We start from the raw sequence: 18,378 nt of genomic DNA, 5'->3' as shown, positions 1-18,378 counted from the left end.
TAAGTAAGTGCAATTAAAATGGTTGCCCCCTTTTTTTTCTCTGGCTTGCAAATTATGCATTTAATTGTGTTTTGTTACTTGTAACCGCTTGTACTTATCTGGTTAACTCTTTATATTCTCATATCACGTCTAAAACCACGTTGATCATGAAATGTAATATTTGTTTATGCATTTAAATGCGTTTGTGAGCTGGCGATCTACTGCTGTTTGTTGTTGCAATGGCCACCGTCATTTTCAAAATAGTTCAGTTTTTGCCCCTGTGTTGATTAATACTGAATTTGTGTCACTGTTTTTACTTATGGTTAAGAATAGAGCAATATGCTGGTGTTTAACTGCATTGCTTTAATGCACTCCTGCATTGGGCTCACACATACACTCTGCTCTCATACTACTTTACAAAAATTGTTTATAAGCCGACGTGGGCATTTTTCTCTGTCTCATGCTGAACGCAGTTGACCAATAACAAGAGACTGGGCTATCAGACCAGTCAGCGCAGTTTTGCCTCACACTATGGAGGGTCTAAGAACAAATGACTCACCGAACAAATCATATGAGAATCGTTAAAATCATTAGGTAAAAAAATGTATATGCATATTATAAGCAAATGACAGTGTTTTTGACCTTGATTGCATTTCAGACTGTTGTTGGAGAGCCCCAAAACCAAAATATGAGCTTTTTTAATGCAAAATAAGGCCTCTTTAAAATGTATATTTATTATAAATGTGAGTGATCTTTGAAAATTGCATGCTTTGTTGATTAAAAACAAGAGCATTGCACTAATTTACACACACAAAAAACATTCTGGGTTGTAGAACAACAGAACTTTCAAGAGGGAAACACAAAAGATTAAATCAACGGACTAAACGTTCACCCATTACAAAATTCACAGGGCATCAAGACAACACGAAGTACACAAAGAAGTCATTATGAAATTACATTTTATCCCTATAAAATAAATCAGTGGTAGTTGCAGCAAAAACGCAAGATGGTGCATTCAGAAAAGAGCAGTTCCACACTCATTACCGTTATTAAATCATTTCCCCCAGTTTCATTTATCACATCGAGGCTCGTTCTGCAAGCTCCGATCCTGCTGAACGTTAAGCTCCGTGGAATAAACACACACGAACAGATACACACTGACTGGTGTTTAAGCCTGACCCAGAGGGAAGAGGCCACCGCAGCCCTTCAGAAGGTTTGTCTGGCTCAGTAAAGCAGTCAGTCAGGCCGAGCCCCTGCTGGCGACTGGCCCCTTCATTATCTGCTTTTAATTGCTTATTTAATGGGCTCTCCTCGAGCACCGTAGCCCTGCTGTGAGAGTTCGAATGAAGCCAGACTTCAGCCTTCCTACTCGACACTCCACATTGGCGTGATCGCAGCAGGGCATCCACACCCACAACCAGCATTCGGCTCTTTGTCGTCATTACTGGTATTTGTCCTAATCGGTATGTACTGGCTGGAGGGTGGATATCTAAGAACCCATTGCAGTGGAAAAGCTTGTTTGACCCTTGTTTATGGTAATTATAGCTTCAGCTTGAGTCTCAAACATGTCTTTTCCCTCCATTGCTCTCCTGGAACTTGTAATTTACCCATTTTGTAATGAGCACCTATGGATTCATCCTCCAATCATGTCAAATAGTAAGTGTTTGTGTGAAATTAAAACAGAATTCTTCATTATTATGAAGTTATTATCACCAGCATATCACGGCATGAATAAGGAATATTCTGAGTCAAATAAAAATAGTTGTACAGCACCTATAATAGAAATAAAAAGACCAATTTTTATAGGGATTTAAACATGCTAAGCTTTAAATGTAAACAATATTTACAATATGAAAATATGCTTAAAATATTCTTGAAAAGCAATAAAAAATTGATAACATACAAACTCCACACAGAAATGCAAACTGACCTAGCCGAGGCTGGAACCAGTGACCTTGCTTTCAGGCGATTGTGCTACCCCCTGTCCCACCGTGATACCCCTTACCTTCAATTATTAAGTAAATTAACTATGTGCATAATTGTAAACATTAAGTTAACTTAAAAGTTGTGTGAATGAGAGAGTGTATGGGTGTTTCCCAGTACAGAGTTGCGGCTGAAAGCACATCCACCAAAAAAAATTACAAAAAATTGTCTGCCAGAGTAGTTGCTGGTACTTTCCAGTTAAAAGTTAAAAGTTCTGAATAACAAAGGGTTTACTCATAATTTAAAGGGCTGGTCCATTACAATATCATATTTTAAACTTTAGTTTATGTATAATGTAGCTGTGTGACCATAAACAACATATGTAGCAAAGCCTTCAGCAAACGAAGTTTAAAGACCACAAAAAAATACATCCCGGCTAGTGAGATCATAAATGCTTCAGGTTACCTGCATACATCATGTGCACACACCCCTCACGCAGCATGAAGGGGCGTGGCCAGAAGTGCAGTTATTTTATCGCATAGAAAGCTAAAATGCCATGCAAACGCTTCTATCTCCACAGAGGTTTTTTTATTTCTGTATGTGGGCTTCCAAAGCACATGACACAAAGAGAGAAGTGACAATTTCAAGAAAATTTCATTTTAATTATGTTCCAGAGAATTATAAAAATAAATATAGCTAGCATTTGACGAAGGACAGCTTCCATAATCTTTCCTAGTTCAGTGCTAGATTCAGCTAAAAACTCCTCCAACCATATTAGAAGCTGTGGGTTTTGTACCACAACATATAGGTATTTTTATTTGTTGAAATCGATCTATTACATGCAAAGTGCCTAGAGTAACGTTATGTTGTAGCAAAGACATAAACAAGGATGTAAACAATGGAAAGTGCTGTTTGGCACCGTTAACAATTTAGCTACAAATTCATATTAATCTGTCAAACTGCTGTAAATGCCCACAATCTTCACCAGCGCTGCAGTGCTTCTCTATGCACCTGCTTTCAGTGTCTCTCTATGCATCCACTTTCCATGCGATCTGCATCTCAAATAATGAACTCGCAAAAGATATGTGAAAGTTTCATATTACTTACACATGCTTATTCCGAATACATGTGAAAGACACTTGTCAGATTTTATTTTACAGAACAGGCATGAGGTTCAGCTGTGTATTCTGTGTCATTTTCTGTCCGATTCAGGCACAAACTAATTTGGTTAATTACCCTAACCAACATAGTATTTATACACAGCGCAAAGGCGCGTGCTTGGGCATGATGCTTTTCCTGGTGATGTGGAGCCAATCTGCGAATTACAGCACATTACATTAGCTGACCAATCAGAGCCTTTCAGAGGAATTACAAAATATGAATGTATGATCAAAGTAAGGATTATGAAAAAAATAACTTGATTTTTTATAAATGAAACATGAGCACACATTGCTTTGTGTCTTATAAACACAACTACGCTTTAAAAATACGCTCTGGACCACCCCTTTAACTCAGTAAAATTACTTTTTCTAGAGTAGAGTTTTTATCTGTAATTTTAAATTGAACATACACCCACACAAAATACTAAGTTAGAATACATTAACTAATGGATTTCGAAATTATTCTAATGCTTATTTTGCATTACACATGCAACATTTACACTTGTTTTAGCATTAGTATTTTTGTCTGTATAAAAACACTTCAAAAATTCTAAAAATTTAAATAGATTAAGTCCATCAACATTTTTATTTGCAGTGAAATATTGCAATCCTGTTTAATTTGCAGGGTGAATTATATTATATCCAGGATCAAATTGCAATGGAAGAGGATTGTTTAACCCTTGTTTACTGTAATTACAGTGTCTCTATGTCTCTCAAATATGCATTTTCCCCTATTGCTGCACTGCAAGCTGTAATTTACTCATTCCATAATTAGCATCTATAGATTTTCCCTCCATTCACATCAGACAGTGAGTGTCAAGGTGAAATTCCAATATAAATCTTTATTATAATTCACTATGGTGGTAAAATGTAACAAGGCATGTCAGAGAATGAATAATTATTATAAGAGCTTAAAACAAATCAATAAATATTATAAAGCGACTATAATGGAAGTAAATGCATGGGGACAAATTTTTCTAAAATCTTAACAGCATAAAAGGTAAAGCTTACAGGTCTTTAAAGGTCTCATGAAAATAAAAATGTACTTTTTTTAGATTTTAGTTTTAGTATTGTTAGTTTTTAGGATATAAGTAAGCTCAAAAACATTGACAAAGGAAGATAAACATGTAAAACTTGTAGTTTGTCACTTCTGCCTATAAAGAGCAACAATTTTTTCACGTCACTTTAAATAACAGTTTCTAATCACATCATAACCAATCAAATGCTCTTTAGTATTTGACAAACCCCGCCCCCTTCACAACGCTTTTCGTGTTCTTTTCATTCGATGCACTTGATCGCTCTCACTGGCAGAGAGGTGATAAAAACAAAATGCTATTGGCTGTTTTTTAAAAAAGGGAGACGCTACACTATGTCCCACTCTCTTTTCACGTTTCGGGTGAGATTACGTCAAACATAAAATAAAATTCTACATTATAAAGCACTTCACGTAATCTTAAAATTTCTTAAAGCTGTAAAAATTCTGCAATAATAAGTAACTACACTCTTAGAAATAAAGGTACAGGGCCTGTCACTGGGGCAGTACCTATTCAGAAGGTACATATTTGTATCTGAAGAGTCCATCATTTTACCTCAAAGGTACTTTTTAGTTACATTTGGGTAATAATATGCACCATTTAGGTACCCCTATGGACTATTTGGGAACAAATATGTGTCTTTTTAAAAAAGTGACTGCCTTAGTGACACCTTTATTTCTGAGACTGTAGGGCACCAATCAATTACTGTTCTACAAAACAAATGTCCAACATACCAGAACTAAGTTATGAGGGCCTATCATAGGGTGCAATAAGGCGCAAGATGTGTATGGCATGATTTGTTGCTATTTTCAGACCAACGCAACCCTAATTTTCCTGTTTTGCGCCACATTTAAATAGCACATTCATTCGCACCTCTTTATGGACTCATGGGTGTGCCGCTCTAAGGAGGTGTGTTAAGGCGCCTGACATTTTGCATTTGCATAATATTATTAGTTGTAGTATTATTTATCATATTCATATATTATATTTCCTTTTAATAAAAACAAACTTAGACATGTCCACCTATCAGGTTTTGAACCATATGGGGCATAAGACTTATATTTGGATAAAACTATATCCAACTATATACAACTAACTTGTTTGACCACACTTTGTTATTATTGTTAATTTATTCATTTGCTTGGAATTACAACTGAATTTAGAAATAATTTTGAGACAAATTTTTGCATTGAACAAAATAAATTAAATATTTAGGCTAATGGATGTCTTCAATGGAGTGCATATGACACAGTTTCCTTATCCACAAAAGTAAAGAGTACAAGTAAAGAGAAAATAAAGAGACCAAATGGAGGAGTGTCGCTCTTTATCCTCGCACATCAGATGCTCTGTTTAATTGTTTTCTCACTATTGAAACATTCAGTTTTTCCACTTATTAAGTCCGCCATGTAAATAGCAAATGCACCATGGCGTGATGCAAATGACTCCTAAAGTGAATAGGAGATGAGACTCTGACTGGTTTAATACACATTGTGTCAAAACACACCCATAACTCATTAAGAAAATAAGCACAACCCTGTTAGACCATGCGCTATGGTGCAGACCATATTTTTTCATTCTTAAAATAGCAAAAATGGATTCAGACATGCCCTTAATGCTTTTGCTCTGTGTGCTTTAGACTTTGCGCTTAGACCGTTAAAATAGAGCCCATTATATATTTAACAATGGATTAATTTGTGAGCAAACCTTTTATCTGAATTGCAAAATTTAATCTGAGGTATACAGAATCACCTGACATGAACTGGTAGGTGGTTACCTCTACCAAGTTAGGGACAAGTTAAAACTAGGTTTGCTCTTTTTCACAGAATATTTCAATTAATTCTTGTCAGTTATAAGACATGTTAGAACTCCTAGTTCCTACTTTAAATCAGCAATAGGCAGACAGTGGTAATGTGCACATGGGCCTATTTGCAAATGACATGTAATATGTAATATGTAGTAATATGTAAGCCCATTCTTTGTAAATACTTTTGACCATATTAATTAAAATCCCTTTTAAGTATAGCTATCTTTGTGTTACTGGAGGTTAGCACATTTATTTTGAACAGTGACTAAAACTGAAACTGGAACTACCTGTGCATTAAACGATTTTATTGCATACCTTCCAGCCAATCAGAAGCAAGAGTTTTAACAGGCCATGTAATGATCAAAATAATGACTCAATAATGTACCAAACCCAACACTTTCCATTAAATGGAATAAAATGTAGTCATGCAAGACTGGATGCAGTTTGTACTTGATTGCCTGTTCTGCTCTGATTGGAAAACAACTGGTGAAGACCACAAATGCCAGGCTGCTCATCACATGGTTCAAACGGCAGCATGCCAGAGGTGACCTTTTCATCCTATCCCTGTCATTCTCCATCATGTCAGGCTCCTAACCCAAGGCAAAAGCCACACGGACAGCACTTCTTCAATGCTATAGAGTGCAGTTCATAGCTCTGAGACTGAAACCGCAGAGCAATACGAACACCTGCAAGCAGCGGGCATGTAACAAACCACACAACACAGTCGCATATGTAGAGCTTTCACAAGAGAATATGTAATGCTTGGCTGTGGGCTTCTGTCGCAAAATGTGCAATGAACATATTGAACGGTGACGCCACCAAGTGGAACGCATCACCAGTCTCTGCTCATTATTGCCTTCCACAAGACATTAGCTCAGCAGTCAGGCACGCTTTAATTATAGAGGCCGGCTCGAATACCACATCCTGAGTTTAAACGTCAAAACACAGGTGTAAACATTCCCTGAGTGCTGCTTAGCGATGCAGATAAGAATAAAGCCTGTACGAGTTTGAAACATTAAACAATTTTCAGGCTTGTGTCATGCTGTTTGTGAAATGAACTTATCTTTCAGTCTATGAGCATAAAGGCACAATCAATAAGGCCCGATTCTTAAACTCTGACTAACTGAAATAGTTTTATTTTCCCCCTCTTGAGGCGTGTAATCTAATCGAGCAGATCAATATACATCCTCCCCCTAATCATTAAAAGACAAGCAGTCCAGTCAGCTCAGATTTTCAGTATGATTGCAGAAATTCTACAATTGCACTTCCTCCACTGACAAGTCATTTGTAAGAAGAAAGCGAACATTACAAATTAAGTAATTAAGCCTGACTGGAGCAACAACAAATAGCAAAAGCTTTTATCTTGCTTCCAGTAAATGCAAAGTCATTAGTGATTTGGGCTAACAAGCAATTGACAGCGGATTAAATAATTTTAATGAGGTGCAAGACTTTCTTCCAGCCAAATACGAGGATAATTAAATAAGAGCAAAATAAACCACTACCGTGTATGTCCGAGATTTTACATTTTAGTAAAAAAATCAAAAAATAAATAAATAAACAAATGAGATGAACGATTTAATTAATGTTTCTTTCATGGATGAGTAATTCAGGAATAGGAAAAGTTGCAGCGTTTACTTTAAAGATAAGAAGTCCAATGAACATTTCAACTCATCACTCTGTGGACCTTAAAGTCTCATTTACTAATTAATACAAATGAAGCAACACTAAGTCTTTGAGCTTGGAGGAGGATAATGCTGTGCTGAAGGATAATGCACTCAGGGCTGCATTAGCATCTACTTCAAAATGCTTTGGGCTTCCTGAAAATAAATAAATAAATAAATAAAAAGACCACTTATGTTTAAACCAATAAAAGAGCACCTGGCAGATATGATGAATTATTGTGATCAGGCTTGGTGCCAATTTAGCCTGACATACCTGTTCTTTTATGGCTTGGTGGAGTAAAGATAATCAGTTCCGAAAACGTTTGCTGAATCAGAATAGCATGCTATCAAGGACAAAGCATGTGGTGATTCAAAATTATAAACCCAGATAAAAAAATAAATAAATAAGAAAAAATAATAAATAAATAAATTTTAAAAAGTGCTCAGGGGTAGCTTTAAATAATGCTTTAAATAATGTGTCAGTGCTCTTTGGGTAAGGGATCAGAATAAACAGCAAAAGTCAGTTCAAGGCACTCAAAAAAAAAAACAAAGAAAAAAAACAGATAACAGTTTTTTTTTCTTCTCTTTTTCACATTTTTGAGTGCCTTGGACTGACTTTTGCTGTTTATCCAGAAAAAAAGCATTGCAAAATGCACAACATGAACCATTAGTAATAAGACATTAAAATATAAGAAAACAGAACCAATCTAATTAAACTATCAGGTAAAAGAAATAAATTGTTTGTTAGATTTGAACTGATTGTTTAATAGGATTATTGCACATGGGTCACACAGAAATACGGATGCAAGTCGATGAGTTGAGACAACTTTACTCCAATACAATAGCATAACAACATACATTAGAACAATTACCTAAATCATCATTGTCCAGCTCTGATTTGAGAATGTTTGAGACTGCTTTAATCCTGCTTTAAATACCTAAAAATTTTGTCTGCTGTTTGAATTTAAATGAACCTGCACAAAACAGCATGTTTTTCCTCACAAGCAAATAGGGGCAACTTTGATAAGCTATAATTTATAATCTGTCAAGTATTTTCAGCAAAAACAACACTGGAGATTTATTTTACATCTCATGAAAAGGAGAATAATATGTCCCCTTTTAAAAAGAGTTACAGCAGAAATACGAGCAGTTATTGTGTTTCACAGTTTTAGCTGTACGCACAGACCTGAACCCAAACCGCGATAGATTTGTGGACTGTCACCGAGAACCAGCAGCTGGCATGCTGCGTCAAATATAAAACACAATCTGAGTGCTGGAAGTGCTTCTTCCTATAGTGTCGATTGGATTACACATTTCTTGACCTCTGCTCCTGCAGTCTGTTGCTGGCGGTCTAGTTTCTTACGTGATGTTGAGCTGTGATCAAATAAGGACATCTGAAACCTCCTGTCCTACTGATTTCTTCCAGTATATCGGTATGAAGTATTGGCCCCGCAGGTACTCTGTTTGGATTTTTGATTATGAGCGTGTGTGTGTGTGGATTGTAAATGTAGATAGATGTAAAAGATGCAGCAGGTGTTCTCTGCTGGGTGTGCATGAAGACAGATGAGCTACTCACGTCTTCTATATTGATGATGATGATCCCCCATAATTCCTCACACCTGCACCTTTGAAGACATAGCAAGAGGAAGCAGAACTGGGGTTGCAGTGGTGTAGCTGATAATTTATTTATTTATTTTTTTTGCATGAATGCGAGATTCTATATGACAATGCTTACACTGCCACATAACACTGTTGCTGTTTTCTGTACAGTGGACTGATGAATTGTAATTGGAATTGGAATTTTATTGTATTTAATTCAAATATCTGTCATACAAATTTTATCTTACATACACAGCCATACACAGTACGCTGAGTACTGTGAAAAATTTCATTATTGTCATCACTAGCGATTTAGCAGTTGCAGATCCCTGGAGAACTACAATTCTGTCACTGAACCAAACTACAAATCCCAGAAGTCATTGCTTCAATCACTCCTGCCACAGCTGAAACTCATCTTCATTAATTACCTGGACTATATATACACCAACCTTTCACACAATCTTTGCTGAGTCTTGTTCACTGTTAGCATTATGAAGCATTTTCCTTGCCTTGCCTTTCTATGTTCTTGGACCCTTGTTTGTTTTATTGTTTATGCCAGGGCTATTCAAATAGTTTGTCATGGGGCCGGTTCATGAAAAGCATCCCAAACGAAGGGCCGGAGCGATATAACTTGCTATGTGAGTGATGACACAACAGCATATAAGGGCCCATATGCTGTATAGTTTTGCTCCTTAAGACAGCCACCTTGGCTTTTTCTACATTAAAATGTTAATATATTGTATTTTGAAACTAAATAATATCAGTGCATTGTACAATAGACTTTTTAAAAAAAAAAAATTTATAAACATTCAAATGTTGTATTTCAGAGCACGACAAAAGCAGTGCATTGCTGAAGTTGGCTTCTTCTACATTCAGACACATTCATATGTTATATTTTGAACTGCATAACAATTAGGAATGCAACAGTTATAGATTTTGGTTGTACAATTATATTGTCTGAAGAATAATCATGCTTTCACTTTTATCACGTCTAATGTAAATTCAAGCTTTATATTAGGTAAGTAGCTATTTAGATTAACTGTTGTTGTCATCTGCATTCATGCATACATAATCATTTGAATAATAATTCGTCTAACCTATCTTTTGTTTACATTGCACTGAAAGTCACGCACAACTGTCACCGTGGGATGTTTTCTATTGCGTGTGCCCAGAAAGACGCAAGCGCATCACTCCGCTGGCGCCCGCATATTGCCTAATATTCTTACATTAGAAATAACAAACTTGCAAGCGGAAAAGACGTGATATGGGAACGGCTGTTGCTATAGTTAATCCTGTGTGCGTGCATATTAGCCTTGGTGTACTTCAAACTTAAAACTAGCGCACAGGCAACTTGACATTTTGCAGTGGTTTCGTTTCATTCCGTGTAACAGAAATGCGGCTTAGAGACTTTACGATTAATAAACTGTGACAAATTAAAGCGCAGTTAATAGTGAAATCGGCTAATCGTTGCATCCTTGTTAACGATATCAGTGCATTGTAAAAATAGCCTTTTCTACAAACATGTGTTAATGTTTACATGGAACTTCGACTATGTTACAGCACCTTGCTGCAATTTTAGTTAAACAGATTAATAAAGTTGAGTCTGAGTCTAAATATTATTTTAAAATGTGATCATTATCTGTTATTATGATTATAAGCATGACTATTAATAATTATCAATTCCAAACATCGAATATGTGAACATGTCATTTAAATCTTTTTATGTACAGAATCTATCATCAGGTGGTCAGTCAACATGTGGGGTTTGAAAAAGTACTCATAAGACCCGTCTCACACATCTAATTCACTTTCTTTCCTCTAATGAAGCAATGCATCACTTCAGTCAACTAAATAAGGTGCATAAATGTAATGTTCATACTTCCTGTTTGAAAAACAAATTGCTACCTTGAGAGATGACCTTATTTTTAGATGCAAGTGCATCCTCTCCAAATCCAGTTCTTTCTCACTATTTGTTAGTCCCAGCGGAACACATCTGAATGTTGTGTCGGGTACAGAGAAGATAACTTCATGAACATACTAAATTGCGTGGGATCAGAGCTGTACTCCTGAGAAACGAAGGAAGGCATGGGGAGAATTCAAAAAGGGTTGCTGGAAGACCATCCCGGTATGGACACAGAATCAAAATGTCATATCATCACTCATTAAAACAGGTTTCCAAGGTCAAAATCGTGTCTCCAGCAGCAACTCAGAGAATACAGTATGGGCTGAATAAATCTCCCAGAGCTAAAAAATCAGAGCTGAAAACGAACTCAAACTATGTTGTGTTTGGTGATTAACATAGACTGATGTTGATAACAAGAAAGCCTCTGAAATTAACAAAAAAGTGCTCAAAAATTCAAAACAAGTAGCAAAACAAATCAGATGCTTAAAATGGTTTGATAGGCATAAAATAGAAATCAATATCCCATTTCTTATAAACAAAGACAAATGCAGTGTCTCTGGTATATTGTTATTAACACATAATACATAAATTATTGTAAAGTAACTAAAAACTTCATCATTTATTTGACGTAATGTTCATTTCAGCATTTGACAATTACACTATAAAAATTTTAAAACAGACCTGAGGTAATGAGTTTGTGAAAATACTACAGCAAACACTGCTCAATGCTGATGTTAAATAAAGGCTGATTTTTACTTCTGCATCAAGCGCACGCTTATGGTCTGGTGCAGCCCTCACGCAGTCACATGGCTCTTGCCATTACAATCACACCACATTACAGTGGTGAACTACACACATACCAATTTAAAGAACTGCAACTCCTAGCATGCACTTCGCACACACCGGTGAAGCCATTCGCGGACTGATTTAATGACTATATAAACAGCACACACACACATCTGGGCTGAGTCTTGTAAACTGTTTGGTGAACTTTACAAATTGTTTCTCTTCCCTTCCCTTGCCTTGCCTTATTTGACCCTTGCTTTGTCTGTTTTTTTTTTACATTACACTATTTGCCTGTTTATGACTACTATACTAGCAGAAGTATAAATGCACGGCTACACGCAAGGCATGCGATCAAGTCGATCATTTGACACAAGTATAAATCAGCCCTAATGCATTGATAAAGCATCAACAAGGCCATATAATAAACTATTTATATATAGTATATTACTTGATATAAAAATGGTATGTACCTCAAAAGAAGGTCTGGGTATAGCATGACATGTCATAACTGTTTAAATCTATGAATTGAGGGCTGCTGTCATCCGATCCCATTAGATTAATGCCAGCTCATAATCAGATGCTAATTTAATCCCATCACCCATGTAAAGTGATTCATGTTAAAGGTGCCCCATTAATGTGTCTACTGTAATATTCAGCTTCAGACGGTTGGAAAGAAGTTAATTATGAGGAAAAATGAGTTTCACTATCAGCGATAAGGATAGGAAGGAGGTTGAGAAATATGATGAGTTTAACATTAAAAAGAAAGCAAATATGTAACAGTACTTCTAAATAAATGTGAGAAGTATTAGCCTGTAGAGAATGACAAAAGTACTTATATAAGCATTTTGGAGTTTAAAACTTTAAATAATAAAGTGTAGCAGGTGCACAAATGTATCTGTGAGAGCTACGGTGTTTCCTGACACGGCCTCGTGGGTAGGTTTTCAGACGCCTGCAGTTTAGTTACACCTTTAAAAATGTGCAAAAACATGCAAATGCACTGATGTCTTGGGAACAAGAAAGTGAAAACACCTAACTGCTTTACAATCCGTTGTCAACAAATCTCAAACTAAAATAGGCAAATTTAACATACAGTCAAGGACTTGTTAACTCATAGCACTTTTTCAGCTGAAAGTGTTTCTTGTCGCAGTCTAGTTGAGCAACACAAGGTTGCTTGTCACTTATTGTGTCGCTGTAGATTTGTGCTGTATTGTGCCATTTTATTTACTGAGTCAGCCAACCATGTGAACATTTATCTGTTGGCAATGAAAATCTCAGTAGAGGACGGCTGTGATGGAGTCTTATGGGTGACAGGCATGACTTTAGTTTTGTCAGGATGTTTCTGGACACCACAGAATCCTCACCTAACAAATTTGGGCTTCTGTCCAGCTGGCCTGAAATGTCTTCAGCTGCCTCACAAACAGAGCTGGTTCAGGTCATGGATCTTGCCACACTACAAAAAACAAAACAATGGTCAAGGTCAGTCATCTGTTCGGAATAGAGAAAATTGCTCCCAGATGGTTTACTTTACCACAATGTTGTCATAACTACTCACAACTGAATCAAGACATTTGAAGGTGGCCATTAATACAATAATAATATAATAATAATAAAAATAACAATATGACATATAACATGATTAGTTAATGCATTTGCTACAATCCATGTATCATTTACAATACAATTTTAGTTCTTTTTGTAAAAGGCTAATGCACATTTCAGAACATAAAACTTATCAAAACAAAATATTAAGATTGCTTAACTTTATTTCCATTTATTTAACAAAATAGATTTATTTTTCTAAACTTAGATGCTTTAAGGGATAATCAACGACTTGCCTTGCGTTAAAGGACTTTAATGCTCGACGTGCAGGCGAAGGACCACACGACACACAGCGGTCACCTCCGCAAAGTGCATTAAAATCCTTTTAATGCATGGCAAGCTATTGATTATTCTGCTTATTCCATAATCATTTGCCAAGGTAGGCCTAAGTTTAAACTAGTTTAGCTCTTTGCAGCACATCATCTGTCAGAATTTTCAGCAGTCTTGACAGGTTAGATTTTTATGTCCCTAAGATTTTCTAGTAAGAATTGATCTAACAAAAAGACCACGATCACTGCTTTAAGAAGAATAATGGTACAATTATTAAAAACACATTAATCTCTACAAGTCTATATATGAAATAAAACATTTAGAAACTGGTATCTTACAAAGCACCAGTTTAAGGGCACAAGATGAATTTTGAGGAGAAAGCAGCCAGAGTCCATTTCAGAAATCTTTGCTTTTAAATATGTAGGAAAATTTTGCAAAAAAATAAATAAATAAAACAAATCGGGATAGGTAAGAGAACAGTGTACTTAATTTTTCTTCCTTAAAGCAAAAGCAATTAGCCAAACACACAGGATCAGTGTAATATTACATTATTAACGGTCATAAATTAATTGTGAAAATTATCTTTGTGATCTGCCAAAAAAATAAAAAATAAATACACATGAGAACAAATAATAGGTTCCAAAGTCTAAAGACTGACCATTAGATACACAAAAGATTAATTATATATCATGTTTTAAACAACAGAGATGTAAGAGATGAGATCCAGCAGCAAGTGTGGCATGACCAATATAAAGCTTTTTTCAGTGGGGAGCCTTTTTACTGAGCTGCCGCTGAATGCCTGGAGAGTCAAAAATGTTTAACGACACGCTATCCTCATACATGAATTGCAGATCTGACTTTAAAATAACTATATTCACACTTGGAAAATCTCTTAAAAGTCATCATCGGTTTCCTGTACAGCAAATGCGAGTTGCCGCTGTCGACTGACTGACTGACTGACTGACAGACTGACTGACAAACAGATCAACTGACAAACTGGTAACAGCTGGAAAACTGTCCATATAGAGGTAAGCTGTCAGCTGGTAAGCGCGAAAAGGAACGGCGTCATACCGCCCCGTCGAGTTCATTTTAAAATAATTAAATGCAGCCATACATACTTTTAGCTACATAATTCACAATCTTCAAAAATTTATATAGGGCTATGTTTTCAGAATTGAAAACATGTTGAAGATCCCACCTGTGTATTCCACACAGATTCCCTTCTATTTATGAACACTTCTATTAACAGATAAAAGTCTGTGTCAATCTATGTAGTACAAAAGCAAGATAAGGTCCCAACACAGAAACAGGGCACGGAAGAATCTAAGAGTTCCCAAGAGATAGGAATGGCATGATCCATTTTATCTGATACAAAAAAAGAAGCTTTCCATTCCAACTGCATAGCACAATACCGTTATATTATTATTAGTTTCACACTGTAACAGTGCCTTAGGACTGCTTAACTCAGATCTGGCAGATGAAGGTGTCGTTAATACCTCACATAAGGCATATACCTCCAGACACACATATATCTGTGGTAAACCATTTCATTACTGAAGGGACATAACAACAGTGGGACATCCCACAGGATAATCTGCCAGCAAAGACATACAAAGGACAGAGCTGCAGTTTCTTGGCCCATCACACAGGCAGAAAGACAGGTGCTCAGATCAGCCTGCTGACCTTTATGTATCCCACCAATCTCTCCATCCCACAGGAGACGGTGGCTCGCTGCAAAGCACCACCGATCTTCACACGCTCAGCCCTTAATAACCAGCCCCCGCTCCTGTGCGACCCAGTGGAGATCCAGACGAAGTCAGCGGCCCTTTGTCCTCCAGTCGAGGTGTGGGAGTGGAAGGGATGTTTAAAGCAAAAGAGGTGAAGAAGGGAAGGCACGGGTGGATGAGTGGGATTAGAGGAGGGGCGAGCAGAGCAAAAGGACTGAGGATCAAAGATAGACACTTCACAGAAGAGCAGAAGTGTAAGGGTGAACCAAGATCAGATAGACGGTCGACCATAGGGAATGAGCTGCTTCCATATCCAAGAGTCATTGTCCGAGTGTTGCCAATGTTAGGACTGCAAAAGAGCTGTCTTTAAAGTCCACGTGAAATCAAAATGCTTAATGTTTATATTGCTAGCACACATTGTTTTTCCTTGGGTGAACAAGTTAATCCAGTGGGGGTTTGTTTTGGTCATCTTTAATCTAAAGCCTGATTTATACTTCTGCGTCAAGTGATCGGCGTAACCCACGGCGCATCCAACGTGCGTAGCTGTGCATTTATACTTCTGCGCGCTGTCTCTGTTGTTCTGCATTAACACTTCCGAAACGCTAGTTGGCAGTGAGGTGTTAATGTTCGAGTGTGTCGAGTTTTTCCTTGCTGCTGTTTTGTTTTTTTCTGAACGCTTCCTGAATGTACAAGTGGCTCGAACTCGTTCATTTTGAGGCAGGAACCGGCGGACGTGCAACAACTTTAACTATGAGGTAAACACAAAACAAAACTTTCCATCCGGAGCTCCTTCACGGGACTCCGCACTTGTAAACAATCGCTCCATTGGGCTCGTGCGGCTCTCAGTCCCGCCCAGACTCATCAGCGCTACCAAGCCGACCAATCACGGAGCTTGCGCTACTCGTCCTTGCGACGTGTAGTTGCATTTTTTGAGAGGTGCACGTCAGCGACGCCGACGACCACGGGGTAGGGCTATGTGTTGATGCGTAGGCTGCGCCGTAGCATACGCGTGCACTTGTTTGAGAACTTCTGCCTTAATATTCTTAACTTTGCCCCTCATCCATCAGTTTCCTTTAGGGCAATGATTCAAGTAACATTTTATTTTGATGGTCGATTTGAGTATTAGTAGACTGTCTGCTTAATATATGTTAATTCTGCCCCTTTAACAGATATTTAACTGACTATAAGAAACTTTGCAAGTACATGACAGCTCACACTAACCCTAACCCCAACCTCAACCTAACAGTCTACTTTAATCAAATCTAGTTGGCATGTAGATGCAATGTACCTAATTTCAGTGAACAGACCATCAAAATAAAGTGTGACCATGGTTTGCAAAAGAATATTCCATTACAGTTGGAAATACATCGACATACAGAAATCTAAATCTCAGCAATTTCCGGTTCACACGGACTTTAAGAACAGTTGGGCAGTTGGAGGTTGTTGGGAGGTTACGGTATCCCATTGGGGTCTTCTTGCAGGTGGCTTTTAATTTCGGTGGCGATTTGCATATATTCAATCAGTATGAGTAATTGAAGGAGGAGCAGACAGAGCAGAGATGCGACCGATTTTGCCGCCGTTAAAAGAAGACGAGCCTACAGCTGTTGAGATCAGCTGATGACACAGATAATCTTGACACTGACTGATGTGTCTAATCACCAAAAGTATCAGCACAATCAATTGCCCTTCCCCGCAGGATTTCAAAAAAGTGCTTTTCTCGCAACCCAGAAGAGACGAGTGGGTTCTGTCGGCACACAAACAGAGAGAGATAATAAACGACCTTGACAATGTCAGGTGAGCCAGAGATAAAGGCCACCTACAGTACGGACCCTCCTGTTCTTCATTTTTGCCAAATTCTGTTCAGTCACTCGACTGCCAGGCAGAGTCGCCGTCTATACCAATGGCCTCCGGGTCAGTCACACTGCAGGCTACTTAATGAAAGCATGAATTAACTTAGGGTTATAAAAGTTAGGGTTAAGAGTTATTTGATGTCTGCATGCCATGCACTGCACTGGCTGTACTCATTTTTACAACCCCAGCTCAAACTGCGCCTTTTAGGTGGTATACTAATGAAACATGAATCACACCGGAGCGGAATGACAGATAATAGTAGGTGGCGAAGAACTGACGTGTTCTGCAGACTGCCTGGATTTGAAGGGCGCAAAGTAAAATGAGGCACGGGAAGAAAAAGAGCTTAGCGAGACCATAATTATCAACATCCTGGCAAATGGAGCGCTAAGCGTTGCCATGGCATAATTGGCAGTTAGATTTTGCAGTGGCAAAGCACAAAAACATCAGCAATAATTTCTTAATGGAGGCTTATTAACATGGAGATATCTGGCAGGCACTTAGGTTGGCCGGGGTCCCTTAAAGATCCTTAAACCTCTTCAAAGGCTTCAGCGAGGTTAAAAAACAACACTCCTGAGATATTCCTGCTGCAGTCTTGCTGATATGACTGAGTGGGAAAACATCAGGATGGCTGTCTGTTTGCCAAGGCACTATAAGTTTGTGGAATTCCGGTCTGATGGAGCTGTGTTTGGACTCAGGCTTGAGCAGTCTGATAATAATCATTTAAACATAAACCATTGCACCGCTTGACTCGTTTAAAGGCTCCAGTGGGATCATGCTGCAAATAAATGATCTTTGTTCTGAAACAAAAGCAAATTACGGAATCAACCTTGTGTTTTGTTTTGTATGGGTTTCTGTACATTAGCTGTGGTATTTTGCTGTAAGGCATGAGGCAGAATAGAGGCTGGAAGACCCTTAATTCTGCCAGCTTGCAATCAAAATCACCATTGCAGAAATGGACAAATGTGATCAGATAGCTTCAGTAAAACTGAACTTGGAGACATCTTGACATCTCATCCATCTTATCTTGCTTTTATTATCTTATCTATTTTATCTTGCTCATCCATTTTATCTGAATGTTCAGG

General features: G+C 37.6%; 1 protein-coding gene across 2 annotated transcripts in view; it reads right to left on the bottom strand.

Annotated features, from left to right (window-relative positions):
* Nucleotides 1-18,378, bottom strand: part of tenm2a (teneurin transmembrane protein 2a) — a 1,216,147-nt gene that overhangs the window by 728,878 nt on the left and 468,891 nt on the right. For both annotated transcript variants that reach the window (XM_087281568.2, XM_087281560.1), the window contains one exon: nucleotides 13,211-13,299. The gene's annotated coding sequence lies outside the window, so the exon portion shown is untranslated. The remainder of the gene's footprint in view (nucleotides 1-13,210; nucleotides 13,300-18,378) is intronic.

This window comes from Danio rerio, chromosome 14 (genome assembly GCF_052040795.2).
Source record: "Danio rerio strain M-AB ecotype USA chromosome 14, GRCz13ab, whole genome shotgun sequence".
Lineage (NCBI taxonomy): Eukaryota > Metazoa > Chordata > Actinopteri > Cypriniformes > Danionidae > Danio > Danio rerio.
The sequence above is the reverse complement of the archived record's forward strand: the minus strand, read 5'-3'. Positions and strand labels throughout refer to the sequence as shown.